Source organism: Amphiura filiformis, chromosome 1 (assembly GCF_039555335.1).
Source record: "Amphiura filiformis chromosome 1, Afil_fr2py, whole genome shotgun sequence".
In the NCBI taxonomy this organism is placed as follows: Eukaryota; Metazoa; Echinodermata; class Ophiuroidea; order Amphilepidida; family Amphiuridae; genus Amphiura; species Amphiura filiformis.
Window position 1 is genome coordinate 100,412,464 of NC_092628.1, and position 27,371 is coordinate 100,439,834.

A 27,371-nucleotide genomic window follows, 5' to 3' on the forward strand; every position below is an offset into this window, starting at 1 on the left:
TTTTTGAAGTGGAAGTGGATATAGTTGCTCCACTTGAGTGTATTCTGCATTCATGGTATGAATAATAACAGCACACAATTAAAAGCCCATTTAACAAAATAGGTCTCTAAAAAGCGCTCAAAATCATTATGATTGACAACTGATAAGCAAAGATAATATACCACAAAAACTGTTCAAAAACTCACAAGGTAGAATAGGGAATATTCAAATGCAGTACTTGTAAAATACAAGCATATGTTTCGATTTCTGGTGGCAGTTTCAACAACATGTGTCATGTGCAATGTGTTGGCCCTATAGGTCCTAATTTAAATAGCACATGCAAATATGGTAGATGTGAAATGCCCTTTGCTTTACATGTATGTGAAATATTCGCCAACCTGCATAAAAAATGTGAAATTATATTTGTGTATACCGGAAATAGTGAAGTGACACTCAGACATTCACAAATTATAAAAATGTAATCAACTTATTCATTTCATGGCATGAATTCACTACAATGCTTCCAAACATAAACCCAGTTTTTTGACAAATGTATGAATGCTTTCTGTCGCATACAATTTTTAGTTAACACAAACTTGCAATTAAATATCGATCAGCTGTACAGCGCAGACATGAATTGTGGCCTTGACTTAATGAAATCATTTTCAGGTGTGCAGTGTACAACATCAAGTTGATATTTAATTATACAGTTCTGAAAAACATTACTATTCATAGCAGATGACTTCAGCAAAATTGTTCAATATGTGCATTTTAAAGGTTGAAGTAACACATGATAAATAAGAGGAAATTGACCATTTCTTGCTGGTTTCAACACATACACTAAGGCTTGCCTGGGAATTAATTTCAATTCAGTCCAATTTGTACTGCATAGGCCATATAAATTTTAAAAATAAGGTTCTTGTCCCCTCCCACCTCAATTTCTGGGGATAGCAAGCCAGATGATTTCAACAACTAACAAATATAATTTTACATTGAAGAGGAAAAAAAAACACTTCCGATTTCCGTCCCTCATCAATGCATGAAAATCCTTTGACAAGAACCAAACAAATAATTTGATGTGACCTAATATCCCATGGATTCGTGCTAACATTTGCAAGGTACATTCGGAATAGACACAGGTATTGAATTCTGCTTTAAGAATGCTTACTGCTTACACTTTGCACTGGTGAGCATCCAGGCCCGTACGCAGGGGGGTGCGGGGGTTCGACAGGTTTTTATGGGTTTTGTTGGTCGAAAAAGGTCCAAATTTGGGGGGAAAAGTCCACTTTTCACAAAATCGCCCCCCCCTGGAAAAAAGTCCACTTTTTCAAAATCAGCACCCCCCCAAAAAAAAAAATCCTGCATACGGGCCTGTGAGCATCCTATAGAGAACTGAGCCAGTAATTTTTAGCATTTACATTTTATACTGAATTTACTCCCAGAATTAATACTGCAGTTCTAATCAAAGATAGCAGTCAGTACTTTGTAATTTGAAAGTGTACACAAAATAGTTTATTTAAGAAAGATGTAGCACCCAGGTTTTCTTTCCCATTAGGAAATCATGCCCACAAATAAAAAGAGCTAACAAGGGGATTTAAGCAGGAATTGGATGTCATTTTTGAACTGTCTTAAAATGTTTACAACTATTGAACAGGAAATTGAATTTCTGATTTCTCTTGAAGATGAGGTTGTGACTTGATGCAATTCACTGGATAGCAGCCATGGTCCGCGTTTTCAAGTGTATACTGTAGATCAAAATTGACATGTTCTGTAAGCTTAATTAATAGGATCTGTCAATCATATGGACACAAGATTTTACCTGTTTTATGAGATCTCATATGACACACGGGATGCTTTATTATTGTGTTGCAGCAATTTTGAAAAGTCATTGAATTTTGCTTCATCTGTAAGTGCAATTATTGTACAGGTTTGCAATAGGTTTGCTGGTATATTTACAAATAATTATTAGCTTAAGGTGTTTTGTCTTTGGTTAGTTTTTGTCAACCAAAAATGGACCATTATAACATGATACCAAAATGGTGAATGCAAAGATCCTAAAATGTAATATCAGTGATATTTGGATGTACATAGACTCTCACTTCCCTGGTTCTATTAATTTTGCCTGAAAACATTCACTGTTATTGGAAACAGTGTCGCATAAATCCTTCAAATGATGTAGTGTCATTAGTCTACTTCATAGCCCCTCTTTGAAATTCATACTTCAATATCAACTCATCTCACAATGATTACAAGTTCAGAACAAGAATCACTCCCATTTCAAAACATGCCACAGCCCAAGAAAAAAGGGCAGAGCGGTTATTATAGGGCCAAAAAAAAAAAGGTTTGTCTCAAAACTCGCGTGCGCATTTGTAAAATCGTGAGATTTGGAAAAAAAAAGAAATCTGAAATTTTTTTATTTCAAAAATTTTTTTACTTTTTCCAGAAAAATTCGGTTTTTTTCCTCCAAATACCATGAAAAAAGTCGGGAATAAAAAAAAAAAAAAAAAAATAATCGCATTTTCGCATTTGTTTTCACAACTTGTGAGCTTTGAGACAAACCTTTTTTTGGCCTAGTCTGTGTCCTGAAGTAAGCTATGATGCAAATTACGTTGTAACTAGATTCAAATAATAATAATTTTGTACATATTTCACCTCATGTTTTTCATTCAAAATTCCCATATTTGACCTAATTATCATCTCTGGGCTTTTAGTCAGTCACTTTGGGGGGGGTGCTTATTAAAATGATGAAGAAAAAGTAAACATTTGGCCTTTAATACCTAAAACCTGTGTTGACTAACATCATCATGATCATATGCCTTAAGAATGGTAATTTTATTTCATGATAAATTTGAACAGAATTTTGTTTTAGATGTGCTTAGACAGTTGTCACAAATCTGGTGGGGAGGTTGCACAAGATACTCATACAGGTTTGACAAGGGTTATGACATAATAACAATAGAACATTAATTTGAAGACTCATAGAAAAATAAAATGGCTTTGTATTTCTGGAGAAAAATATGTGAGGTGGTTTTATACTATAAAACCACCTCACATATTTTTAGCATTCTTTGGATGTATCAGTATACATGGGAATTTGAATATGGAGAAAAGCCAATCTGGCTGACATAAAACTAGCTATAAATGATGTTTACTCTACGCTCCTATCCATCCCACTTAAACGATAATGATGTCATGGTCCAGGTCTTCGGCTTGCTACATACATTAGCCTATATTAAATTTACATGTAATATTTGCATAGCTATCATAACACAGTACCTGGATCCATAGTATCAAACTGAAGCCAGTTTATTCACACAGGTATGCAATCTTCCAAGTTTTCACATTTAACTTTAGGAGGAGAAATGACCATCTAACAAACTGAGTTAAATCAACCATAGTGAATTGACTAAGTATCCATTTGCCCAAAACACCCTTGGATGCACAGAATCAAAATCAAAAACGGTTCTAAGAAGTAATTTAAATTGGCTATTAAATTAACTGATACAGATACCTAGTTTTGTAACACTTTTACATGTAGCTTGTTCCCGGGCTTGAGCCATTTCCTGTACTTCTTCATTAAATTTATAAATGCACAAATATTTACAAATGTAATATCAATAAAATGTCAGGTTTGATAGAATAATTATGGTGGGAAGGGTACTTACAAATAGGCCGTGTTTTTGCAGGAAGACATGATTAAGATTTCCTGACTTGAAGCTTCCCATGCTTTGTACATGTACATTTTTCTTTAATGTGTGTGAGTATCCTTTCAAATAACAAAAAAGACAGCATTAGGACATAGCTCATCATTTCACCCCCAAAAAAGAGAAAAAGACGCAGCACATTGCCTTTTTTGTGAATGTCTCCCGTTGTTGTTGTTTTTTGGCCTTGCTGAAAGTAGAAAATCAATATTTCGATATTAGACTTCTTAGTAGATATTAGATGAGTAGATGTACTATGTAGAGCCAATAGATGATGAGATATATCATTTCGTTTGATCCCTGGTGAATTGTAAAAAAAAATATCAATTTTGAATAAAAAAAATTCTAGTAATATATCTACTATAGCATCTCAAGATAACAATCATTGCATGGACTAGGTAAGCTTCAGAATGACGTCAATGGATTTCATATTTGATCAACAATTCCCATCTCTGTGCAAAGAACAAACAACAATGCCTGTATGAGGAAGGGAGCTAGAAAGTCACAATCTTGTATCAACATTTGAATACTACTGTTGATATTTAAAATTCTCGTACAAGTGTATCTGCTGAGTGTCAAATGTGTGTGCGTACTTCGCATAAACTCTGACCTTGGCGATTGGCTGCTTAGTAAAAACATTGCGTAGAGTAATTGGTTAATTGTGTAGACACTGTATACTTTCAGCATAAATGGTCTATGCTTTCAGTCATCTGGGATTTGATCAATTAGTAGATAACTAAATCTGGTCAACCAGAAAAACTCACTTTTGGTCAGATGGAATCACCGACGTTTCGGCCAAAACCTTTGGCCTTCAGCTGGGTGGATGATTTAGGGTCATCCGAGGTCAATCGATGAGGAATATCAAGCAACTTCCTCATCGATTGACCTTGGGTAGGCATCAAACAATTCTCCGAGGTCTCTGGACTTAGGACAAGACTCTGGTGGGTTAAACCGGTTTTAAGGGATCCCAACCGTCCCACTTCCCTCCGAGCATATGCCAGTGCTGACATGAACTCCATCAGCCGAAATGATCCCGAGCACCTGCGTACACACCAGCGAGCTCAGTAAACATACTCAGTTTTCATGGCATGTCACATTTATTGGACGGCATAGTCTCTGACAAGGGACACTTTATGATCTTTATCAGTTGAAGCATGCTAGAAGTCTAATGTATTTATACGTGGTTTGCACTTGTTTGCACAAGTGTATCTTATTCAGTTGTACAGGGCGTCCCAGAATTATCTATACCGGGAAAGATGGAATTTTTTAGGTATGAAGGGCATGTTGAATGGTCATATTGGTTTGTATTTTAAGTTCTACATATATTTAGCTTTCTCAGATTTTTTAGATTTTTAAAATTGGACGTTTCTAGTAGAAGTTATAGAAGATTGCGTAAAAATGGTGAATTCTAAGTTTTGACAACGCAACCTATTTTGAAAATCTGTAACATTACTAACCGTTCAGCACAAAGTTATTTGGAAAAAGTTTTGCAGGTATTTTAGTTGTGCCCTGTTCATATTTCCACTAAATAGACGATATCTATCTATTATTTATGACGTTACGAAGCAATCATTATATGGAATTAAGGATTTGTGGCCTAATCCCATTCTCTCTTTGGCGGTAGTTTTAAATATAGTTATTGTGGTGTGAGGTCCATGTCATTTGAAATGCTTGCAGAGATCGAACTGGTTGTGGTACAGAAACGACGGCTCCTCAGTTTACTGTACAGCAGCGTGGATTTCTTTCAAAATCTTACTGGCAAACCGGCAGCTATGTTGAGACCCAAAGAAGATTCATTAGACGATAGTGTATAACGTAAAGAAGTTTGACGAGCACGGAACTCAGGAATCGGCAGAGTGAAGCTTCAGGTGCTCGTATAAAGACTGTAAGAACTAGAGCGAACATTGCATCTGTCCGCAAGCTTTAAGGCATAACCCCAACAGTAGTTGTCGTCGAAATGCTGTGCCAAATATCCCACGTTCTTCATTTAATCGTATCGTGCCATTTTTCAAAGGTATGCGAGTCGTTTTTCATCGATTTTACATTATTACATGCCACTCCAAAACAAATAAAGGTAGCGTGCTGAAATTAACAGAATAAGTAGGAGACATGTCCAACATTATAATGCTGGTATCAAAAATAGATACACTACCCGTCTTCTATTTTTAGTTATTTTTGCAAACACGGTACAAATCATTCTGGGACACCCTGTAGATATAGTTGTACAAATTTTTCTCATTTCCAGTGCATGAAAGTACCGGTAGTGTAAAGAAAATAACAGGAAAAAAATTGAAATTTGAACAAATAAGAACTGGTGAAAATGGCATTTTTGCATTTTCACCAGTTCCTACTTTATAAGTCTATTACAGTTGTAGGTGGGGATATGAAACAGCCCATTTTGTATGATTAGTGGTATTAAATTTAAAATCCTATACAAAGGAAAATGGAATCAATTGAATATCATCAAATTTATAATCCTGTCCCAGGGATGCTGTAAATGCCTTATTGTTTTCCCAGTGCATTGGACATGCATCCTCAAAGCAAGAATGTTTTTACAGTAATACATACCAGGAAATGATAAGACCTTTTACGTCCTTTACCTATACCTGGAATATAATTATTATGAATTCCTCTGATGATCTCGTAATACTCGTACTACTAAGTTGTATGATTTCAGATGGCGTGTATCGTACAAATACACTGATTTAGAATAGTAGTGCTCTCTGCACACTGATACTGTTGCTGACTACTTTGGGGTACAAAGTTTACCCTGCACACCCTGTGTTTTAAGGTTAGGATTAGTGTTAGGGATATACTTGTGCGCAGGGTGAGGCCGGTCGATTGCATATCCGTCAGTAGACGCTTTTCAATACGGAATAAATGCTAACCTCATCGTGACATCATCCAAGCAGCAAAGTTCATTTCCCATTGAAAAAGCGTGTATTGACGGATATGCAGTTGACCGTTCTGGGGTATACCAGAATTTTTTCTACTAAATTGGCCCTAGAGTACTTGATAAACTGAAAGAACCAGTTAAAAATTGCACCCGAGACCAAAGATACTCAATAGTATCTTTGGTTTGATGTAGCAACTAAAAATAATGAGTATCTTTGCTACAATAAACCTTGACAGTCAGTGCAGAATCAGAACCCAGAGTTTAAATACTTGTTTCACTTTGATATTGGCAGTACTTTAAAATGTTCTCAAGCAAACTGTGACCCCTACATTGGTCAACAAACAAATTGATTTAAATAAATCTGCATATATCTAATAAAGTACAATATTATAAAGTTTGGTTTATTACAAATGCATAGAGCACTGTTAAACTGATATATTGTCTTGCGTTATCTAGTAAAGTATATCAATACATTTTGAATTATAGGTTGGAATTTTGTAAAAAAAAACCTGTCATGTATGTAGTAAAGGCCTACCTCCTTAGGTCTCTTAAATATCAGGCTAGGCCAAAGTTATATGTCCCACTTCTGGTACCATCTTGTACAACAAACATGTTGGCTTATTAAATGCAACAGCCAAATTAACAGGAGCGTAAATATATGGTACGGGCAATTGAAAAAAGGAATCGGTTGTTATTTTGGTGTAAAGAAATATATAGCCTGTTCAAAAAATCTTGGAACGCATCTTTTAAATGTACCAGTTTCGGTAGCTAGTTTCAAGTGTCTGAATATTTGTTGTGAATCATTTGGGAAGCGATATGCAAAATAAATGTGGAAAAATGTAAAATAAGTTATTGGTAAAGCTTCATGGAAAAATCATGAAAAGTTTGCTGGACTGGACTGGTATTTAATGTGTGCTAGGTGCATTCAAAAATGAAAAAGTTATCTTTTGATGTCTTTTGAACCAGTTTGTCATATTTTTATGAATATAGATAGACTAGTGTGCATATTTTATTATAATTTATAACTACTGTTCAGTACTCTTTATAATTTCATATGAAATTGTGCATGAAAAGTATATTATGGCCTGTTGTGTTGCAGTGGTCAGAGAACAAGTTAGCTGAAACAGGGTTTTGCTTAGTTCTGTCAGACACACACAGAGGAAGGAAGGAAAGGGGTCTTTTGGTGTATGGGTGATATATCCAGTACACAATAACATGAATAAAATGGCTTAGGCTGCTTTGACGTAAATGTTACCATGGTGACGACCAGTCAAAGCCTGGAATGCTATATTGGTCATGGTCCTGACTGCTGAGGTGTGTCAAAAAGTCCTCAAAGTTTGTGGGTGGAATAATTTCACAAAATTCACGTAAGGTCACAATTTGCAACTATTTCAAGATTATGAACTTCATTTATGAAAGGAAATCCTGAGCTGATGAAATTTAGGATAATTAACAACAATAAACCGCTAAAATGTTTTTTTTTTCTTTTTCAGAAAGCAAATGCTGTATAAAACAGTGATTGTAAATTTCTGTATGTCATAACAAAGGTACAGAAGTGATGGATAGATTATGTATCTTGAGTGTGTGAAAAGTTGTAAACATTTGCCAAAGTATAAAAGGTGCTTTGGTGTCCAGTTTCTTTATTTCTTGCTTACCCAGGGATCTGTAATTTTAGGTTGGTATGTTAAAAATAAAACATTTACTATTGATAGCCATAGGAGTTCAGTGAGCATACAATTGAGACATAATGTTTCTATACTGAAAGATCAAATGTTATCAAATGTTTATAGTTGTAATCAAAACCATATAATCCTGATAATGTGACTTGTAGGTAGTCCCATCACTATATGATAACATTTATCACATTGTTTTGTATTAATGATAGTGATGTTCAGGGTATTAATGATCATCCTACATATTTGACAACTGGTTATGTAATGATTATCTACAGTTGTGGTTTATTTGACTTGTTGTAAGAGGATAATTTGTTCGAGGGGAACGTTTTGATTTAAAATGTTTTTGACAAACTGATTTGAAGACAATAGAGTTGTGCAGGGCTGTCAACTCTCACGCATCGGCCGTGAGTCTCACGCATTGGGTCACTTTCTCACGCCAAGGTAGTATAATCTCACGCCTAGGTAGTAAATCTCACGCAAAAAGCTTGAAAATGAGTAAAATCTCACGCATTGTCAAAATAATTGTCATAATAAATGTGAGCATTCAGTAAACCTTCTCTTCAGACTCCAAGATATTATTATGAGTAGAGTAGACCCACTAAAGGGCGAAGTATTGAAAGTTGGAAAGCAAAGAAATAAAGCTACTACCAAAAAAAAAAAAGTCGGAAAGTATTTTTTTCAAAGCTGGATCAAATTGTACATTTTATTACTGTTTCTTCTATTAACCAGCCAGGGACACATTGAATTGGTATGCATTGCTAGCTGTTTAATAGAAGCATAAGTAATCGAAATGTACAGCTTTACCCAGCTTTGACAGAAATACTTTCAAAATAACTTCAGAATCTCAGAACTTAATATATTTTTCATCAGAACTTGATATATATTTTTTGTGTCCTGGGTGGGGACAAGAACATCTGTGCGACTATGGCAGTTATTTTGCGAAACATGTTCAAAATTCATGTAGCATATCGGGATTATTGGATGTACAGAACATGAAAAGGCATGACCACATAATGGTATATAGGGCATTTATTTTGGAGCACAATTCTGTATTCCACAGCATACAGGCTGGCCCTGTATATCTGTATTAATTAATTCAATAATTACGCCATAAATCCATTTTTATGGGATGATGGTATTTACTTTGCTTTATGGAAGCAGGAACAGGCAAAAAGCTAGAAAATTATATTTTGAAATTAGATTTCCGTAAACAATTACATGTACCTATTTTGTAGACATGCAAGGAAGTATTATGTAATATCATGACAGTCCTTGTATACTATTAGTGTGAAAGTACTTTTTCTACAATATTATTTAAAGTACTTTTCTTAATGTTAAATGCAGGCTTCCCAAGAAGCATTTTGTAATGATATAGCCTACATTGTAAGTCCTGCATAAACATTGATAAATATCAATATAAACTTTTTTTAAATTAAAAACCCAACTAGGTTGTTCAAATGTTTAAAATACTGTACCCTGAAAATAAATCCAATACTGATATACATTGTAACATAGGCCCATACTTAATAAAATTGGCTTCAGATACATTAATTAATGGATTTCAATTTACATAGCATGGGAAAAAAACGACATCAGCTTGATTTATTGGATTTATTTGTGAATTTCAACAGGTTTACTTAAAAAATAAAAATTCAACTAAGTACTTGTGGATTTACATTATTTGTTATGATATGTTTTAATGTTTATTCATATTTCTGGAGGGCATATTTCTACTGTGAATGGTAAAAGCAAAAGAAAATGTTTTTTTGATGAAGAAACATGACTCACCGAATCACCATAATACATAATAATTGTAACCCCTTTTTAGTCTAGCGAAGCGGCGGCTAGACTCCTGTTTCAGTAGTTTTTTCTTCTTCTTCTTCTTCTTCTTCTTCTTACCTAGCTGGGGGGTTTTCAACCCCCCGAGCTAGGTACTGTTTTGCTATCCGATCTTTCTTCTTTCCTTCTTCTTCTTCTTTCTGGCAATAAATTTAAAAATGCTTCTCCTCCTACATGTTACACCCTACAATTACGTAACTTGCACATATGTATTGGCTATATCCAGCGCCCATAGGGTCTAAACAGAATTGGGGTAAATGGTCATTAAGGGGCATTTCCTGTATTTAACCAAATACCTTCAAAATGCTTCTTCTGCCACATATTATATAGTACAATGATGTCATTTGCATATATGCATCGGCTATACCCCACGCCTAGAACTTGCATACAGAATTGGGGTCAAAGGTCATTAAAGGGGAAAAATCTTACAATCGCATTATCTGGACATCTGTAAGGGGTATGGGGCTCAAACTCGGTGACAACAAATCTAATGACCAGGGGAACAATTTGCATGGGTCAGGTCAAAGGTCATGCAGAGGTCAAATTTTAGAAATGAATTTCCTGGACATCTGTAAGGAGTATGGGGCTCAGACTTGGTGACAACAAACTTAATGATCAGGGGGACATTTTGGAACACTTTGCAGGAGTCAGGTCATAGGTTATCTGGGGTCAAATTTTATAATTTTCTGGATATCTGTACGGGTTATGGGGCCCAAACTCTGTGACAACATATCTCATGATCAGGGGAACATTTTGCAGGGGTCAGGTCAAAGGTCATGCAGAGGTCAAATCTTATAAATGTATTTTCTGGACATCTGTAAGGGGTACGGGGCTGAAACTTGGTTACAACAAACTTGATGACCAGGGGAACATATTTGGAACATTTTGCAGGGGTCAGATCAAAGGTCATCTGGGGTCAAATATCAAAATTGCATTTTCTGGACATCTGTAAGGAATACAAGACTCAAACTCAGTGACAACAAACCGCATGACCAGGGGAACATTTTTGGAACATTTTGCAGGGGTCAGATACCTCCACAACACCAACACGCCCAGCTAGGTTTGTGGTCTATGACCACCATTTGCCACTAGTTCTTCTTCTTTCTGTCAACATTTAACATAATTTGCTCTAGCTCCTTTATTATTTGACCGATTATGACCAAACTTGGGCACAAGCTCCACTACCCCAGCCTTTACATTTGACCAGACCCCTTTGGGGTCAAACGTCATGCATGAGTAATTTTGGCTAAAAATGCTTCTTCTCCTACAGATTACATGGTACAGTAATGAGATTTATACATTGACCTTGGCTATAGCCGGTGCCTATGGGGTCCTCACAGATTTGGGGTCAAAGGTCATTAAGGTGGTAATTCCGCACATAACCAAATACCTTCAAAATGCTTCTTTTCCTACAGATTCTATGGTACAGAGATGCGACTGACACATATGCATTGACATTAGTTGGTGTCTATGGGGTCCTCACAGATTTTGAGTTCAAGGTCATACAGGGGACAAAAATGGTTGATCACTGAAAATCACTTTAAAATTCAATATTGTCTGCATATTACGTGCTGTGATCATCCGAATCAGGGGGGGACGGAGGATTTCTTGATGACTGGCAACCCTTTATTTATTCCCTGGTCCTAATCGATAATCGTGATCAGATTTTGCCAGGCCGGTCTGGATCGGAAAAACTTTGGTAAAAACGCCGCCATTTTGTCATCGGAAAACACAGTTTTAAATTCCAAAAAAGTCAACATTGCCTGATGTTCATAACTTAAAACTTCGTGTATGTAAAGATTTTCGGACTTAGATCATAATGGGCACACCGCAACTCTTTGATTTTGAGAAATTTTGCCCATAAAAGGTCGTCAAATCACTGCAGAAAGCGAACCGGCAACTGACAATTTTCGTATGCAACACACGCAACATGCATGCACTGTCGAGCTGTCATTGGCAATCATTGCGTGGATTGCAATGGTGACTTTCCATTTCCAGTACGGTTTACGTTTACGTCGATACTCAGTAGGATCCTTTCAGGACGTAATGCCGGCCAAGGGTGCAGAAATGTACACATTATTTTATGCCATGGATTGTGTGTAAAGTTAAAGTTGAGATAACTGCAAGAGTTCATGAACTAATCGGACATGTCAGAAGAAAAACACTCATGCACTACGCCGTGCATTGGCAATGTTTGCACACCAGCAGAATAGCAATGCACAGTACAGGGAGTGGCACTGCATGATCCCCGGCCAGGACGCCGATCGATGGTTGCATTCATGCATTTGAATCATCATGGACATGGCCATCATCATCATGATGATCATGGCGGTATGGGCTGATCATGATTACAGTACTTCTGCAAAGTTAACTGACATGAATGTTCGGTAAGTAAGTAGCTGAGATCCCCTGACATGCCTGCCCTGAGTGACTGAGTAGCTCCGAGTCCCAGTCCCAATTATCACTCTCAGAAGTCAGAACTAAACAATCTAATGAATAATATAAATATACCTGGTGGGATTCCGTCATTTGACTAAAACATGACAGTGGCTTAGCATGGGTACGCAACTACCATGCTACGGACGCACATGCGTTTGCAACTGTTTTATGGGTACATATATATGCGTATGTGTTTATGGATATGCATTGCAGTGTACGCACGCATTGTGTGCAAGTGTTATGGGTACGCACACACGTGTGTGCTTATTGGTATATGGGTATGCACACACGCAATTGTTTATGGCACGCACATGCGTTTGCAAGTGTTTATGGTCGCACACACGCACATGACGCATACAGCTCAAATGAGAAGTCACTGCATGCAGCCCATAAATCGTGGCTCTTGAGCCACACACAGTACATAGTGGTGTGTTGGAGACTGATTCTGAACTTAAGACTTATGTGAAGTATTTCTCTAGCGTAGCATGTTAGACTTGCCTTAACTTTGCTTTGCTTGTGGGCAAGCACAGCGCTTGAGTAGCACTAGCAAACACTTGGCACCCGCAAAGTGGAACAAACAACTGTGTGCGTAGCCACAAACACTTCCGCAAAAACTTGTGCTTACCCATAAACAGGTACGCGGCCGCGTGCATACCCATATTCACTTGCACGCATATATCCTTAAACACTTGAGTGTAGGCCTATGTCGAACCCATAAACGCTTGCAAACAAATTCTATAGAAAAATTATCAAATTCGTATACATCGTGGAACACATACTCTTTGCGTGGCTGTGCGTAGTAAGTAGTTGTATGCAGATAGCCTCGCTATTGGACGCGTAGAGTAGCATTGGACATGCGTGTAGTTAGCATGATTAGTCACGGAGTAACAAGCGTAGTTGAACGTTCCACGATGTACATGAATTTAATATTTTTATATTAGTAGGCCTACCGTACAATTTCAATTTCGCCACTTTTGAAGCCAATGTTTGAATCTATTCCTGAACATAGACTGATTTATTGCTCACGAAGCCGCAATTCAGTACAACCAATGTCAACCATCCATGAATATTATCATTTTCATAGTATGAACCAATCAGAGCAAGCGTTAGTAAATTAATAGCCGTGCCTAAATATTGTATAATTGCACTGGCGCGCACTCCACGTATTACGTGCAGTGCTTTCAGATGCGTTCATTTTTCTTGCGGGTGGAGGCATTATATTTGTTTGTATTTTCCAACATTTTAGTGACAATTTTGTTATAAAAATTATAAAAACCACAGGATTTTTTAGTCGTGTATGAAATAAATGCGTATCACTTATTGCTCGAGAAATTGTACAAAATAATGCACTTGTACTGAGATGTTGATGCGTCTTATGCACTCCGCCTTCAGGGCTCGTGCATTAGACACATGAACATCTCAGTACGTCTGCATTATTTTGTACAATTTCTCTCCCAACAAATGATACACGTTTATTAACCTATAATTAGTTGTATGCTGCAGCAGCATACAAATTAAAAATAGTTGGTATTTTATTAAGAATGCTGATTTTTTTAAATAATACTACCTAGGACTAAAAGTTTGTTCGGCTTATAATTGATGAAAAAACTCATAACATCATGTCTTGAGATAGAATGGTGTGCACCGTGCACGAGTTGGGTACAGCACTTACCTTAGTTCCATGTTGTGTATTGTGTGACTGGTGCACCCTAATGTGAATTTACATAAGCGTGAGTTGGGATTTCTTTAGGCCCATGCCATGGCATAGGCCTAACATAGGTGCTGACTCTGGCCTACTCAATGACTAAATTGGGCTAGGACTAAAAAGGTGTTGTTTTTTATATGATTTTTAGCTTGACATGAAGTCATGTTTCTTGTACTTTTGCCAACAGCTAGGTCAGTGTGAACTATTGCAGCAACTTTAGCCACATGCCACAGTTGTGAGGAGAATGTGACTTTACATAGATCTACAGAGTGAACAAATAGCATAAAGACCTGGTATGTACAACTATAATTTGTAATTTTATTTGATTTAAGGGCATGCATTTGTTAATACTGTGATTTCATCTAATAAATAAATGGAAGATGCAACAACATGTTTATTTTACAAAACAGCATTTGTACATCACCTAGTTCATTTTGCCAGATTTTATGTGATGATCAGGACGCCGCAAAATACTGCAACATACAAACAAACAGCAGTACCGTAATAGAAATGTTGTTGTGTGCTCTCCATGTGACAATACTGTTAAACTTAAAAATATTCTTGAAGGCTTACTGTTGCAATGGGCTATTCCAGTTGAAATCCATACAACCCCAACCCCCATGGAATACATGCCCTTAAAGCCATGTGTGATTTTTCCACAGTGATGACCTCAATTTCTTTTTGCATGATTGTTATGCCTAATAGCGTGCTGAAATACCACGTGAAAGAGTAGTAAGACTAAGCCTGAAGTGCTTTAATTGCAGTAAAATTTAAGATTTTATAATAAAACCTGATATCTCTGGTTTTATTGTGATGGCTGATACATCTCATGCATACATATCATTGATTCAGTGACATATAAACTGTGTGTATCTATCGCTATTTGTCTTAAATGTCTCTTTATAAAACCAAGCTGCATGAAGCTCAATGACGATCGGCGAGCCAAAACGCATTGACGATAATTAGGGACCGTTCACAACACTTGTAAGAGGGGAGCCTGATGCAAACAAATTCCGTCTCAAAAATTTTTTGGGGCCCCTTGGACCTTTACAGACCTCAAAATTTCAGGGCCCCCCCCCTTTTTTTGACATGAAAATTATGGGTCAACCCTATAGAAAAGCGTATAACTCAATTTTCCCAGGAAAATTTGTGGTCATTTTTTTCAGGGCCCCCCTTAGGAGGGTCAAATATTTTCAGGGCCCCCCTTTCCCTTTTTGCATCAGGCCCCCCTAACAAGTGTTTGTGAACGGTACCTTAAAGGCACTGGAATGAAATGGCAATTTTCTTTGTTTTACCGCATTTGTTGGCTCGAAGTTAAAAGGGGACATAATGTGATTAGTGAAAACTATGGAAACAAAGAACCTATGATTGAAATTGTGCATTATTCAGGGGTGTGAGAGTTGAGATTAAAATCTGAATTAAATTATAGGAGGTTTCCAAATTTCAGAATTTTGAGGCTCTTTTATTTGTGGTCACTCACACCCCTGATTATTGCTTTAATCTTCCACACAAGGAGTGTGAATTCCGGGTGTGAATTTCAAATAGGGTTACCTGAATTGGTGACCTATGTCTTCCATAGAGGTGTATGGATTTCAACTGGAATAGCCCAATATTACAAGTATCACAGTATTGTCTTGAATTATTTTATTTTACAGAATATGAACTTGCACGTCTGGAAGAAACTGGTCTACAGCAACAAACAAATACCAGAGACGGATGGCCGGAAAAATTGTGCCCCCCCAGCATCATCTACTTGAAAGTAGCTCCTGGCAATTGGATTTCGTACCAGAGTGGAAGTCACCTATGACATAGTTGCCCAAGATCCAGTCAACCCACCACGCTAAGTTTGATCTACAATTGGAAATCAGTATAAAGATTATGGTTCTCTTTCCTAAACATTAAACTTTGTTTGTTTTGAATGGGAACGAGCACTGCTAAAAAAGACTTGTAACAATTGGAGTCATTCGAGTTGAGTTGGATTCGACTCGACATTTTAGGACTCCAGACACGACTCGAGTCTGAAAATAATGACTTGAACTCAAGCTTTAGGACTTGAGTCTCGAATCCAAATGACTTGCCTCGAGACTTCAATGATTTCACTTGAGACTCTGGTGACTCGGACTTGACTCTAAGACCATTTGACCCGACTCAGGGGTGGATTCAGGAATTTTCAAAAGAGGGAGAGCCATGTCAAGTGCCGATCTGTAAAAATACATAAAGTCAGGCCGCTCTGCAAAATTATAGGGGCAGTGGGCACGCACCGGTGCCCCCTCTAAATCCGCCCCTGACCCAAGTTGTATTCAGTGGCTCTAATTCAGCTCCATTTCATAATGTAACATTATTTCCACATCTATAAATGCATGGTTTTAATGGTTTAATTCTGATGAGCTATGTACACTTATTAGGGCACAGCACTGGTAGTGCTGTGATGCATGTATATATATGTGACACGATCTGGTCCATGGGGGCCAAAGGCGGCAAACATGAAATTGAGATAAAGGCAAACATACATGTATGGAGTAAAAGACAATAAAACACAAAAGAAAATGTACATCACAATACCTCATAACTTTAGAACCAAGTATGCTAGACCTTTGTGTTTTTGGTATATATGATAGCATAATGTTACTACAATTAATTATAGTAACTCAATTTTCAAAAATGCCTCCTTTGGCCCTCATGGAGATAGATAAAGTTAAAATTGTGTTCTGTTTTCAAATTAAAAGAAAAAAATGTAACGTTAATTGAATTTTTTTAAAAATTGAAAAAGTGACGGTTATGAATGAGGTTAGCGACTTTGCATCAGTTATTTTTCAGGTATTGTGAAATATCTAAACAATCTTAAATTTACACACGTAACACACCCAGTTTTTTGAATTTACACACCCAAACTTCAAATCCTGCCTAAGACCCTGTTTCACAATACCCTCAATACAACTGATGCACAGTCATTAACCTCTAATCAATGCTTTTCTTTAGCATTTAAGGGGTACTACACCCTGTGGTAAATTGTGACTATTTTTGCATTTTCTCAAAAATAATTACACACTGGTAATAAAAGTTATGTACATTATTGGGGCAAGGAATCCAATTACTACACTAAAATTTCAGTGACTCAAGATAAGCGGTTCAGTATATATGATAGGAAACAAGGTACATCCTAGCGGTACCTTATTTCTTGTCATAAATAACAAACTGCTTGTCTTGGGTCACTGAAATTCCAGTGTAGTAATTGGATTCCTTGCCCCTATAATATACATAACTTTTGTTACCACTGTGTTATCAGTTTTTGAGAAAAATGCAAAAATAGACACAAATTTATTGAGGGGTGTAGTACCCCTTTAAGAACAAATATTTTAAAAATATTGTTTAAAAATTAACATTCCATACTTAAAACTTTAAAAAAATTGACAAAGATGATAGATATTACTGATACATTGGGCATATACAAATGGGGAAGATTTTTCTTATTTTTAAATTCAACTACTAGCCCCTCCCAGGTTATAAGCCCACCCCATTTTTTGCCGGGGCCACTTCAGTATGATAGTGTACACATGTGTGACCAAATCTTCTTTAAACACCCCTAAACGAAGTTTTACCATACCAAGAAATGTAAGCCTAAATTAGGTAAGTTAATATAAAATATACCCCCTAATGCAGGCATGGGATTTTCCAGTGGAAACACTGGAACCAGACTTTGTGATGTCAAAATTTCGCATAATTTTATTAATTTTCAACCCTTTTTCAGGTGGTTTGGCCAATTTTACGTGCTTTTCAAGACTTTTGCATAAATGCGTAGTCCCATGCCTGCTAATGGGTTATTTGGCTAGTACCAAAAATTTGTAAAGGTACCCTAAACAAGTTGTTCAGTTTCAGAAAACTACCCTTATTCTTGAAAATCAGTGTTTTTAGACCCTAAATGCGTCATTCGCGTAACTTGCCTTGGCTTTAAAAAAAACCCTTTTCCTTGTTTTTTTGGTCACGCATGCGTACAGACCATTTATTTGAGTGCCCCCCCTGCATTTTTGGAATTTTTAAAGTGAAATTGACCATCTAGGGGTGGGCTTATACCCAGTGGTTACGGTATTATTACTTTCTTCTTTTTCTATTTAATTTAGTCCCTCTGAATACATTGCCTTTCATGTGCACAACCTAATGTAGGCCTGGTTGCATAGATCTATCTGTGAGTTTATACATATCAATATTATTATTATCATGACTGTAGTAGCCTAGTATAAGGCTTATGGTTTCACATCATTTTTGTATGTGTCAAGCTATTTAGTAAAAGAGACCACTTTGGGCGGTTTCTCGAAACATGGCACATGGTCAGGCTTCCTAAGCCACCAGGCTTAGCCTAATTTAATAGTCCTATACCAGTGCTTACAATTTCACATTGTACATCACCTAGAAAAATAAATCAATAAAATGGATCCACATTATTAGGGCTAGCCTGCTGGCTAGGAAGCCTGACCACTAGCTTCGAGAAACTGGTCCTTTTGTGGCTACATAGGGTCCCGTGCAACAGTTTATGACAAAGGTGCCAGCCGGGTTAGAATTAATCATTAGAGTCTCCTCTAACTGTTTAACCTGTGAAAAGTGAACTGAGATATTTTGGCTCAAAAATGTGTTTTGTGACTTTTTTTCCAATTTTTCCCCCAAAAAATGTCAAATATTAATTGAAATTAGCCATAATTAAAGAAAGTTGAATGCAACCTTAATTTTGCCCTGAAAAATAGAGGTAATGTGAATATCGAATATTATATCTGTGAACAAACAGATTCCACCATACCATATTATTGAGGCAAAATTTGGGTTAAAACATGCTTACTTCATGATTTTTATCATTTTACAAAAAATTCCCATTTTATGCTTTTTTTTTTTTTTGGGGGGAGAAAAATGTATTTGTTTGACAAGAAATATATATTAAGAAGTGTATGTATTGAGGTGGATATTTGAATTGAAAAAGTTCAGTGACATTTTTGTGACCCTCAGTTTTTGACCCATGACCTCCAAAAAACCAGAGGCCATTTCAGCATACATATTTATTTGGATTTTTTTAAACACTTTTACATAGGCTTATAATAGCGGAGATGCCACAATAACAGGTCCTATGATTTAAGATTTAGAGAGGCCAGTGATTTTGAGGTTTTTGTGCTTCTAAATGGTGTTAAAATTTATCTACACATTCGATCATATCATTTTACCCGGTTGTTATTTCTGAAAAGTGACATGTGTGTTGAAATGCAGTTTTTGTGAGTACAATTTTTACCAAAAATGTGAATATTAAAATAGCTATAACTTTGAAACTACATTAAGTATGAACTTCATAATTCATATTTGCTGTGGAGAATTATACATGTCATATGTACAGGGTTGTAGCTAGGATAGTTTTTGTTGTGGGCAACATTTAATGAAAGTCTTGCATATTTGGCAATTTTTTGCCAAAATGGGCCAAATTCTTGACTAATCCAATAAAATTTGTGCAATTTGGGCCTCTGAGTGGTGGGCTCCAGTGCTAAAGTTGCAGCTGACTGGTGGGCTCCAAAACTGAGTGGTGGGCTCTGCCACAGTGCCACCCACTACCGCCCACTGTAGCTACATCCCTACATATATTCAATATTTGTTAACAAAAAAATTGCATCTCTATATCTTGATGAAATAGTTGGAGGATATACATTATTTTGGTGATTTTGTACAATTTTGACCGAAAAAAGTTAACAATGGTAAATAATGGAAAAAACTAAATTAAAGATATTTGGAATAAAGAGTATACCTGTATTGATATGAATGTGTACATCAAAAAACAAAAAAGTCAATCATTGCAACTTTCTAAAACCAAATGTTTTTGACCTATGACCTCTTGAAAATCAAAGGTCAGCATAAAATGCTTGTTTTGGGCTGTAAATTGCGATGCAATTTTTGGGTACAAATTTGAAATTTTGGTTTAAATGGGCATTTGTTTTGTTGCTATAGGCCTACAATTTATACAAAAGCTTTAACTACAATTGATGTTCTTGATGTTAAATGGTACCACAATTTCAGGATATTTGCAGAAGTCACAGGTTGTTCAGCTACCATAGCAACCACGTTTCCCACCATTTTTCAGTTGATTTTGATGGCAAAACTGCCAAAAACTATTTTATGTTGACATTTGATTTTCAAGAGGTCATAGGTCAAAAACTTTGGTTTCAGGAAGTTGCCATGATTGACTTTTTGATGTACACATTCATACCAGTGTATTGGTATACTTTTTATTTCAAATATCCTTTGAAAAAATTAAATTTCATTTTTTACCATGTAGTCTGTAGATAAAATTAACTTTCTTTGTTCAAAATTGAGCAAAATCATCAAAATAATGCATTTCTCCCAAAATATTGCATCAAGATATCATATAAAGATGCATTTTTTTGTTAACAAATATTGAAAATAACAAATTCACAAACTGCATTTTTCTACCCAAATATCTCAGCTCATTTGAAAATGCCAGCTGGGTTAAACAGAAAGATGAGTCTCTAAGGCAACAAAAAAAGAAAACCCTGTTCTACTGGCCCGACTGACCAAGATTTTGAACAAATTTGGGAAAACTTTTTCCATGTACAAATGAATCCCGACCCAAATTTCGGAAATTTCAGAAACAAAGTTTGTTTTTGTATTTTCTCAAATTGCAAATTATTTAAACTTGAGAGTTTGGTGCTTTTTTGGGTCATTTAAAAAAAAAAAAAAAAAGCTGACCGACCCTACTTGAAAGGTCTGTTCGCCTGTAGAACAGGGTTTCTTTTTTTCGTAGCCTAATGGTTAATTCTAACCTAGCTGGCACCTTTGTCTAATAATAATGCACAAAAATCTTAACTAATTATCATGGTTGTTTTGTACAATTAGTTGTTGTTTGTATTGTTGTTAGGTTGAGTTTTTGAAGTGTCAACTGTGCGGTGGGTCATAGTTTTTTTGGACCTGAATTTGGCTCGGACTCAAATATAAATGGACTGGGCTCGGCTCAGTCTTGAATGAAGTGGACTCAGGTACAAAAATGGTCTAATAATTATGTACCAATAATTAAAATTAAACCTGTAAGTCGATGTGGTTGTGAAATGTTTTCAATTATGAAAATATAAATGTTTGTAATTTACAATAAATGTGCATTTGAATGTAAATTTTATTTTTGTTGAAAAGTCCAAGTTTGGAAAATGTGCATTCAGGACAAAGTCTATCACTAAATATGTTATGATTCTTCTCAACTTTCAGACCAAACTTGAGACTTGTCTCAACCTCAAGATGACTCGAAACTCAGGTTTAGTGACTCAACTACAAGTCTGTTGCAAAAACAGCTATTTACAAAATGTTGGAGGGCAAATCCTAGTGTATAAATAAAAAAAATTTAACTTCATATTAAGACTTGCTCTTACTTAATGGTGGTGTAAGGTGTTCCTCAAGGCAATGTCATTGGTCCTGTTCATTCCATTTTACGGCAAGATTAGTGATCAATGATGATGCTTTGGATGTTCCAAACTCTACAGAAGTTTGGAAGTAATGTTGATGATTTGACCATTGGTGAGAACAGGGCCCACACTACAGGCTCTATCAAAACGATTGGTACCCGTCAATTTGGATGTTTATTGAAAAGCCTGCCTTTTCCAAATGCAACATTGGAAACTCTTGAAATCTCCAGAATGTATAGTTCATGACTTTTTATGGCAGTTAATCTACAAATTATTTGGATCTGTTTTTTTATCCGACATTTCAATTTTTTAAATTCAATTTTCGGTCTGTTAAGAATAATTAATTCGAATCTGGTTTTATCATTATTAAATTTTTTCTAGTGTACAATATTAAATAAAATATGTTATACTTAATATTGTCATAATATTGATATTTGTAAAATGATGAAAAGCTACAATGTGAACAATAAATAATATTAATAAAACAAAGCACGTGTTACAGATCTTTAATAGTAATTGTCTCATGGCTAGTAGAACTCAATACATGTACTAGTCTCCAAAATTAGACATGTTGATGTTAGAGGTTAATCACTAGATATGGTTTTGTTGTAGGACTTTCAAATCAATGCACGAGCCGCTTTAATGTTTTGTAGAACAATGCGGGGGACAATCACTGTTATGCGGGCACCTCACTGAAAAATGGGTGATGGTGATGTGTGGCCGACATTTTTCAATTAATGTTCACCCAATGACCGACCCTCTTTTTGTTTGCTGTTATCCAAATATTTTTGAACTAATGTTAGATAAGCTCTCACCAAATTATCCTTTTGAGTCAACCAGAGTTGTGCAATTTTCCCTCACTGAATTTTCCCCAAATTTTACTCAATTTATTGAGGCTCCTGTTTAACCCAAAACTTGCTAGGTTTCGCTGAATGAATCCATTTTTTGGGGGGCTTTCCCTACACTCTGCTGTTTCAAGCAGAACATTATATAATATACCAAACTTATTCTCGGCAAAACTTATCCCCATCCCAGTTTTCTTCTACCCGAGCTCTATACATCGCTCCAATTTGAATTAGAAATAACATACAAATGGTTAGGGCTATGCTATTATGAGCCCTGGGGAGGATAAAATGGAGGGAGGATTTGTTTGGCAAAAAAAAAAAAAAGGGGGGGGGCAAAATTTATTTGCAGGTTGAAATGAGGGGAAAAACTTTTGGCACACATTTATGGGGCACGACACCTATCAAACAGTACGGAAACGTTCAAATTTGAAATAGGCCTATGTTTTGCTCGGCCCCCATATTTTGAGATTTAGATTATCAGTTTTTCATCCACACCGGGAGAGCCTCGGAGGGGACATGAGTGGTAGGCTTAGATTATTTTTTACAAATTGTTTAAATACAATGCAATGGCCCTGAGCAAATCGCACCATTTTGGGCGGAATTTGCCCAATTTTAGAAAAAAGTCCCAAATGTGTCAGTGACCAGAGGCAATTACCCGCACGGGTTAAAACAAATTACGGCCCCATGAAACTCCCTATCTCGGTTTGACAATTGTTATGACACCCCTTCCAAGCGCACAAATGATTCCACAAAGTTCAGGTGTTTAATTCCCGTTTAATTATTAGGCCCCTATATGCCTAGCTAGGCCTATTAGACCTAGATTCCACAAAGTTCAGGTGTTTAATTATATTCCTAGGCTTATATAATTAAACACCTGAACTATAATAGGCCTACTGGTCTGTTTTGTTCCCTTAGGCCTAAGCCTAAAGTCCATTTGGAAAGCCTTGAAAGTTTTGTAGGCCTATTGATTGTAAATCAACTAGTTTTTCAAACAATATTTAGGCCTAGGCCAATTATAGGCCTAGTCCCAATCCCAAATAGGCTATAGGCATATCATCATGAATGTTATGACCTAGTAGCGCTTCTTCCCACCCCCATATTTTTATGACCCCTATATAGGCCTAGGCCTATTCATGGCCCATCATACCCCCTCCACCATCCAGTTAATACCGTATTTCTACAGGGAGTAGGCCTAGGCCTACTGATTTGGAGGTATCGCATAGAATCCAAGATTCTGAGCATGGAGTTGTTAATGATGTGTTTTTATTTACTTTGAAAAGTGTATTTGCATTTCTGTATTTTAATTTTGTATAGGGCCTACCGCCTAAATAGTTGTAGGCGTACTGTACAGGCCTATTCTATATAGGCTAAATTGCATGTTGATAAATTGTTGTGTAAATGTATCGCAGGGCCCCCGTTAGACCAGCTATTTGGTTGAGTGTGCTACCCTGGATTATGAATAAAATAAATAATAAATAAATAAGATAGAATTCAAGAACTCCCTAAAAAGTAATGTAATATGATTTATAATAGGCCTAATTATGATCTAGGGGCACTAACATGACTATCACAGCCGAAACTGATGAAGGATCCGCAATAACCTCCAACCCGATCCAGTCCCCTAATGTTTGTGATTTATTCCGTATTCATTACGTGATAAAGATTTTAGGGAGTAGGTCGAGATTGAGGTTCCTCTAACGTCGTCTGCTGCCTGGGTAATCGATATCGACACAATGTACAGTCTCAGTAACAGACTCAACGGATCGCTTACATAGCAACATTGACCGGACCTGTGAGTGAACTTTGACGCCATGAGGTTATTACAAAAGCTAAATTTTCTAGAAAACGGCCCCTTGCTACTGGAATATATATGGCTAAAATTTAGATTGTATTTTTTCTTCCTATGGTATTAATTTAGAGTCATTTCAGAATGTAATGAAATGGGGAAGATCAAATGAATGTCTATGTTTCTCTTTGTTTTTATATTTCTAACGATGGTGCTCAAAAAATCCCTACACCACGTTAATTTATGATTTGGGCAATCATATTTCCCTGAATCCGCGATAGTAGTATTCAGTTAGTCAACAGGCCATAATCCTCCTTCCCCCCCTGATCCGAATAATGCCAAAAGGGCTCTAGCATTATGTTCATATACGATTGTAATCAGATTTGGCTTAAACATGGAGGAGGGGTCTGTTTTGGGGTCAAAAGGGTAAAATTCTAAAGTTTGTCCGATTGAAATGAAAATTAGTATATGTGATCTTGATATGATTCAAAATATATTGGAGGTCATGTCAAGGTCAGCAGAGGTCAACCAAAGGTCAAAAGGGGTCAAGTTCTAAAGTTTGTCCAAGTTAAATGAAAATTAGTGTATGTGATCTTGATATGATTCAAAATATAATGGATGTCATTTCAAGGTCACCAGAGGTCAACCAAAGGTCAAAAGGGGTCAAATTGCAAAGTTTGTTCAATTTGCATGGAAATTAGTATACGTTATGTGGATATGATGCACAATATGTGGTGAAGGTCATTTCCAGGTCATCAGAGGTCATTTCAAGGTCACGGCTAGACTTCGCAGCCTTACTAAGGATGCAATATATCTAGTCTCTACTTGTATCACAGTTTTTCATTTTTTACACACAAAAATGAGATTTTATGTGCAAACCCAAATTTTGCAGAACTTAAAAATTATTAAAATTCTTTATATGATATTAAACTTAAAATTTTAATGTTTATAGCAAATAGACAAACAAACAATAGGTGCTTCCATGTATGATGTTCAAAGTGAAACTTGCCCGAAATGTGAACTTGTCTCATAATGCAATACTTGGAAATGTACAGAGAATTCAGATGATGGTGGATGCGATATCGCTATTTTTGACGTCGCCATTGGATTAACACAATCATGAAATCTTCACAAACAATTCTAAATTTGTTATGTGGTGTCAAAGCAAAATTATCTTACTCTAAAACCGTTGGGGTTCTGCAAAGTACCCCACTGCAAGTATGTTAATTGTCCATTTATAATCGCTAACCGTGTATTGTGAATGGGGCTGTCAGCCCTGTATCTTCGCCAGCCTCGTACGTCCGTGTTGCGTGTCCTATGCCGCCTGAGAGAATTTACAAAAAGTGCACATCTATCCATATAAAAGAAGGTGCATAGTGCAGATGTTGTCTCATTGATGAGATATCTATGGCAAAGTATTCCCCTGATGAAATACCAGTGATGTCTAGCAGTCTAGCTAGTCATCACTACCTGTACGTGATACATGTACTATTAGATGTCCCACAATTCAGCGACACCCAATCTTTTTAAATTAATGGAAAATGTGTAGTGAAGTGGTGGATAAAATTGAATTTGAATCTTTGGAGAGCCGTGTAGCTTTTTAAAATGTCAAAAGGGTTATGTTACCAGTCTCTTAATGTCATCTCCGTGGTGATTTGATGCTTTGATTACTGGGAGATTACATTGTTATGTTGTTGTGTTGTGAGTGGGACCACGATGCTTTTTCCTGGTAGATAAGGAAAACTGGGAATATATGATTTACTTCATGCACCACAGCACCATGTAAATAAGTCCATATATGTGATGTGATTAATGAGTAGTTTGTCCTTAATTTTGATTTTGAGATGCAGCCAAAAGTAGTTTTCAACGTCCTTTGTATTAATTTTATTGTTCTGAGCAACACTAAAATGATCATATTTCTGGAACGACTGTGGAGGAGTTTTCACTAAAAATAGCTTTTTTGAAAATGGCACACATTACTGTGGGTTTATTGTTGCAAATACACAAACAAGGTTTTGTCAGCATCTGGCTTGCTAGCTACAATATCAGTACAAAATCTCAATTTCAGCGAAAAGTGAGATGCGAGGTCTTGTCATTACAGCGACGGTATAGCAACTATAGTATACTTTGATAATAATAATAATAATAATAATAATAATAATAATAATGGAGCGTATTTATACCGTGCGAAAATCATCAAAAAGATCTCAGGGCGCGAAAAACAAAAAAGCATGAGGACACACAGTGAAACACAGAAAACTCAAGATTCAGGGAAAGCATGTTGGAAAAAATGAGTTTTAAGACTACATTATCAGATCTTGTAAGGCCATCTTAATTTAATAGTTTGTCTCAAAGCCCTTCCCAAAATGAAAACCCAACATGGAATGTTTTTTTTTTTTTGCTTGATTTTTTTTATCAAACTGCGGGACAAGCTGTTTGATAAGAATACGCCAGCCTCGCCAGGAAAATACACACACATAGTTTCACAGTGTTTGAGGTGAAGAATTTGATTGAGATATAGGCCTACTACTTGGGCTATTTTTATGTCTGGCAATTTTGTGTCGTAGATTCTGGAAAAAATAATAACAGCAGGGAAAAATAAAATTCATTCAAGACCAGCGGGAATAACATGCAAAACAAAAACCGGGTGATTTTACTAATGTGGGCAGGGGCTTTGAGACAAAATTAAGAATGGCCTAAGGGAAAAGTTATAGTACAAGTACATGATTTTACTGCACTATCTACCTGAAATTAGCATAAATTTACATAACAGCCAAGATAAGAAGAACTTTCTCTAGCGTTCTTTTATCATGTTTATAGAACTATACATGGTTTATCACCATAGTTGATCAAAAAGATAAACAGATATTTCATACATATATCATCGTAAGTGCAAAAAATTATTTTCTTGCGGTCACCATTCCATATGTTTATTGTAATATAACACATGCCTGCAAACGTGCAGTGCATAATGTGTAAAGTAGAGTGCAATATATTACTTTCCTTTATCATTCTTTCAGTGGCGTAACTTAAGGGTTGGTAGCCCCCCGGGGCAAGAAACAAAATTGG

General features: G+C 36.3%; 1 protein-coding gene and 1 long non-coding RNA gene across 10 annotated transcripts in view; both read left to right on the plus strand.

Annotated features, from left to right (window-relative positions):
* Nucleotides 1-27,371, plus strand: part of LOC140160277 (inositol polyphosphate-5-phosphatase A-like) — a 105,546-nt gene that overhangs the window by 36,991 nt on the left and 41,184 nt on the right. The window lies entirely within an intron of this gene.
* On the plus strand, nt 11,686-16,455 carry LOC140167758 (uncharacterized). The gene is made up of 3 exons (XR_011861073.1): nt 11,686-12,478; nt 14,423-14,528; nt 15,891-16,455. It is a non-coding gene; the product is annotated as an uncharacterized lncRNA (long non-coding RNA).